The sequence below is a fragment of the Triticum urartu genome, chromosome 5A, assembly GCF_056163025.1.
Source record: "Triticum urartu cultivar PI428250 chromosome 5A, HENAU_Tu73, whole genome shotgun sequence".
In the NCBI taxonomy this organism is placed as follows: Eukaryota; Viridiplantae; Streptophyta; class Magnoliopsida; order Poales; family Poaceae; genus Triticum; species Triticum urartu.
This window is the reverse complement of record NC_141877.1, coordinates 10440513-10445993: the sequence shown is the minus strand read 5'-3', so window position 1 is coordinate 10445993 and position 5481 is coordinate 10440513. Positions and strand designations below refer to the sequence as shown.

The 5481-nt window shown below is 42.9% G+C and overlaps 1 long non-coding RNA gene across 1 annotated transcript; it reads right to left on the bottom strand.

The window, feature by feature from the left end:
- Nucleotides 1–800: 800 nt before the first annotated feature.
- On the bottom strand, nt 801–3129 carry LOC125530126 (uncharacterized). Its single transcript, XR_015603166.1, has 4 exons — nt 2772–3129; nt 2576–2647; nt 1684–1736; nt 801–1165 (listed from the first exon to the last, which is right to left on the bottom strand). It is a non-coding gene; the product is annotated as an uncharacterized LOC125530126 (long non-coding RNA).
- Between the last annotated feature and the right edge of the window lie 2352 nt (nt 3130–5481).

The window sequence follows — 5481 nt, the reverse complement described above, 5'->3', positions numbered from 1 at the left end:
TTGTCTTTCTTGAAATCAACATGCGGCCTACCTCTTTGCTAAGGAAACGTTGAAGGCTTGATGCATTTTTTAAAACTTTGAACATAATAGCATAGTGGGTTAATTGGATAGATGTTGATATGATTTTTATCCTCATCATTGAATGGCCATTGTCTTCTCGACAGCAAAAAACGACTAGACAATGTTTTTTTTTCTGCCGGGAGGTCTTCAGGCAAGCTTTATTAAAACTTAAATAACGGATACATTGTCTGCTAAATATTTAACAATAAAATTGGGCGCTCATCCTCCCATACAGGCCATGGATGGATTGCTTTGGTTCCTAGGTGTATATACACACCTCATATAGGAAAAACAATAATAATAAGAAAAAAAAGTCAAAAACGTTTTGAAGTATTTTACAATAAACGCGACTTTCTTTTGCACTAGTATATAAATTTCACAAATAGAAAACCAACGTTGACTTCAGAGCAAAAAAAAATTGTTTGCTATTATAGGTAGATTCACACTATTTTTACCGAAAATTGTCTTTTATGAAAAGTTGTCAATGAGATTTTTTTATGGAATTATTTTTACCAGTACAATGGAAGGTCAAGTTTATTTTAAAAATATTTTCAGAATTAGTTGACTTTTTATTTAATTACTAATTGTTTTACATATAGGGTGCATATACACCCATAGATCAAAAGTTCCCCTGTCCAGTTCATGGCTTTAATGCTTGATTCACGGTGAAAATTCCCAATTGCGAATCCATGATGCATTTTATATATAAATAAATATTCCTACTATGTAAGATACACAAGTACGAAGTCTGGGGTAATCAATGTCTACATACAAAGAGAAGGAAATGAAACGAAGATGGAATGCAATATATCAGCAGAAGTCTGTGCTAATCAATGTCTACGTACAAAGAGAAGGAAATGAAACCAAGATGGAATACAATATATCACCAAAATTTAGCATGCTATTCTACAATGCTCTAGCACGGAGGTACAGCCGGTCGATCATCATTTGCAACTTCTCGACACGATCGTTCTGGATCAGCTTCCATGCGGCTCTGCACGGAGTGAGGAGAACAGAGTGTTTCATGCGTTTGACAGGCCTTCACCGTCTTGCAATGATCCACCTCATCGTCTCAGTACATTGACAAATACATTGTACAAGTTATCTGCAACGGGATAAGAGAAGCAGTGAGCACTTCATACAAATAATCTTTATAGAGAACGCATTAAAGAGGAGAGTTCAACTTTTGTCTATAGGCGCTATATTATCATTATCAGTACAGACTGTTCAAACAAAAGACTAGAATACATATGCCATTTACAGAAATTATAGACACATTTCGTATTTTCAAATGTAAACAAGTTAATGTTGGACATGATTGGGATTCTTAGCTAGTTGCTTTAAACTCATACGGACTCGCACATTCCTCTCTACTTACAGTTTATATATGCTAAAGATGTCCACCAATGAAGGACTGGACTTGAACCAAAACAACACACCACCAATACATAGAAAGTACTGTGCTGGTTACTTTAATGAGATCCGGTAACAAGAACACAGAAGTGAATACACCACCAAACCTGGGATGATGCTTTATTATAATTCACTAAAGCGATACAGTGGGAATAATAGTCACAGAAAGCACTACATAATAAGAATGCAGGGTTTAGCAAATGGCAGTACCTCGTTTGCCATTTCAACATGAAGTTATTCATCCGAAAATGGAGTCATGAATCCTAGAAAATGTTCAAGAAGTCAAGCAGCAGCGAGTAACTTTTAAATGATTTTAAAGAACAATACATGCAAGCTCGTTGTCTTACAACATTTCAGGCGGAGCCAAACTGCTTGTGAACTCTGGAATACAGATGTTGTCAAACTGACTGCCTATACAGTGTGACCTGTTCTTTATTTGCTGATAAATTGTTGGTATTGTCAACACGGATTCACAACATTGCCGACACATCACTCTGTATACAAGGTCCAAAACATTTTTCCAAGTTCCAACCATGCAGTCACACAAGGCACAGCCTTATGAAACAAAGCACTAGCCAGAGTTACACGGCAGGGGTCGATCTTTACACCAAATCAAGACAAAGTATTCAGAGTTTTTATTAGGCTCTATTCCAGAATAGCTAGCACCACAATCCTTGGCAAACAGAAAAAGGTTTCGAGAGTGGTTGCTTTTTTTATACAAATGTGAAGCTACATTATAACACATTTAGAAGAGTCATGCCTGGATCATCCTACAATTTCATCTAACTATTGATCAATGATCGAGTCACTAGTATAAAACGTGCCAAAAAATAGTATGCCCCTAAATTGAAAATGCAATGCAATCTACCTTATCCATGCTATGATGCAGAACTGGTGTTTCCAAATTTCGCCAAATCACCATTTGAGCATTTCTAGAGGAAATTAACTGATTCTCTACATAGCATCTGCCCGGCAAAAACTATAATCCTTAAACAGAAAATTAGGCAAAGCGAGCACCACACATTTTCAACTGGGGTACATCCAACAGGAGCACAAAACTAAGTAAAACCGAACTGGGGTACATCCAACTGAAGAGTACTACCTCTTCCGCGCCAGCCATAGCCGCCGTCTCGCTGCTCACGCACATACACTCCGTCCGCCCCAGCTTGAATATCTGCAGAACCAGAAACATTACTCCTCCAAACCCACAGCAATGGCACGGGCCTCTCAGAAGCACACGAATTCAAGCCTGACCGCACCCGGAGCACTACCCCCAAATCAGAGATCATGGCGCGTACCTGCGCGTCGGAGAGGTCGGTCTCGAAGGCCTGCTCCGCCCCGGGGCTGACGATGCTGAGGCACGCCGCCCCGGAGAGGCGGGGTCCAGGCCGAACACGGCCTTGCCGGGGGCCTCCTGCGAGGCGGCGGCTTGACGTCGGAGGAGGAGACGTTGGGGAACATGTCCGCCGACGCCATTGGGCCGGAGAGTCTCGCTCGGGATCCCGGCGCGGCCACGACGGGGGAGAGGCAGGGGCTAGCTAGGCTTTTGGGTCGGGGCGGGGGGGAGGAGGGCGGAGCGCGCGCGGCCCGGAGAGGAGCCGCGGAGGCGGCCATGGTGGTGCCGGGAGTGATGGGTTGATTCGAGAGACAGAAAGGGGTTTTCCAGAAAGCGCATGGCCAGTTGGCGGCACGCGGCCGTAAGAGGGGCCATACATGTTTTTTTTTCTCAAAGAAGATCACGCAATTGTGTACTACTACTGTATATCGTAGCTCGAAATCTGTAATTTCCAAACGTTCTTTTTTTTCAGGACAAAAGCAATTCGTTGATTAAGTAATAATGGTTTTACAATCATTTAGAATAGTGTTGCCAATCTCCAATGGTACATTAGATCTGCTGTCCTAGCGTTGATGAGAGAGACCATCTCTGCGCAGTCGGTCTCTACCATCAATGATGCTTGGGACCAGTGCAATGACACTTGTAGTCCTTCCTCGCATGCCGCAAGCTCAGCCTCGAGTGGACCATGGCAATTGAAGATCCATCTACAGACAGCAAAGATGACATGTCCTTTGTAATTCCCAAAGGTTCTGATTTTGGTAATAGCACTACTAGAAAAAGGGCTATAGATGGAATTGACACTAATGGCGCACCAGACATGTGGTGCGCCATTACTATATATTAATGGCGCACCATGTGTTGGTACGCCATTAGTGTCCAAATACTAATGGCGCACCACGTCCACGGCTGCGCCATTAGTAAAAAAAATTTAAATTTTTTCAAAACTACTATGCGCCATTAGTAATGGCGCACCACATCCACGGTACGCCATTAGTAAAAAAAACTTTTTTTGAAATTTTTTAATTTTTTTTCAAAACTACTAACTAGTAATGGCGCACCATGCCACGGTGCGCCATTAGTAACTTGACCACCACTTCCACCGAATGCACCCCCCCCCCCCGCGCGTGGATTGCCTTTTCAGGTTTTTTTTAAAAAAGAAAATGATGAAAATGTCAAAAAAAATAAAAGAAAATAAGTTTCCCATGTGATATGTGGTCTAGTTGTTGGGAAAATTTGCAAATATGAATTTCGACTTCATTTGCAAAATCTCTCAAGAATTTGTAAAAATGGGCATAACTTTTGCATACTAACTCGAATGAAAAAGTTTTTTATATGAAAAATCATCTACTCGAAAAGTTACATCCAAATTTAACATTTTTAAAATCCTCAAAAACCTAACGGAAAAAAAGATACGGGGCTTTTAAGATCTGGAGAGGCAAAAAAACTCAAAAAAATTCAAAATTCAAACTTACTAATGGCGCATCTGCCCATGGTGCGCCATTAGTATCTTCCCGCCTTCAAAATTCAAAATAAGTCAATAAAATAAAATAAAAGTTAGTAATGGCGTACCTGCCCGTGGTGCGCCATTAGTATCTTCCCGCCTTCAAAATTCAAAATTAGTCAAAAAATAAAAAAAAAGTTACTAATGGCGCACCTGCCCATGGTGCGCCATTAGTATCTTCCCGCCTTCAAAATTCAAAATAAATCAAAAAAAAAGTTAGTAATGGCGCACCTGCCCACGGTGCACCATTACTATGTCGTATATATGGCTGGGCGCACCTCCTTCACTCCACCTCTCCTCCATTCCATCTCCTCCTCTCCTCTCCTCCACTCCATCTCCTCCTCTCCTCCACTCCATCTCCTCCTCTCCGGCGACCTCCTTCTCCTCTCCGGCGACCTCCTCCTCCTCCTCTCGGGCGACCTCCTCCTCCTCTCCGGCGACCTCCTCCTCTCCGGGAACCTCCTCCTCCCTCCTCTCCTCTCCTCCCTTCCCCTCACGGTTTCTCCTCCCTCCTCTCCGGTGAGCTCCTCCTCCCTCCTCTCCTCCCATTCCCTCACGTTTTCTCCTCCCTCCTCTCCGGTGAGCGCCTCTTCGGTGATCTCCTCCTCCTCCTCTCCGGCGAACTCCTCTCCGGCAAAAGAACACGGCAAAAGAACGTACAAAATCCAAAAACAGGAACAAAATTTGAAATAATATCGTGCCAAAAAACGAGCAAAAAAAACTAGCAAAAAATGGGCAAAAAAATCACGATCCAGATCCAAATTCAAAATTCAAAAATAGCAATGGCGCACGGTGGGGGTTAGACGGTGCGCCACTACTATTTTCCCGCCTTCAAAATTCAAAAATACTAATGGCGCACCAGTGACCTATACTAATGGCGCACCGTGGCCTATATACTAATGGCACACTAGTGATGCGCCATTAGTATACCAGATACTAATGACGCACCAGTGATGTGCCATTAGTAAAAATTACTAATTGCGTGCTAGTAATGACGCACCAGTGATGCGTCATTAGTAGGCAAAATTGGTGCGCCATTAGTAGGCCTTTTGCTAGTAGTGTAGTTCCGAACGACCTAGTAGATGCACGGTCCGCATCGGGTGAGCGCAACCTCCCCCGACTTTTCCCCTCGTTGAATGTATTGATAACTGAGCGTCCCTGTTTTTTGCCC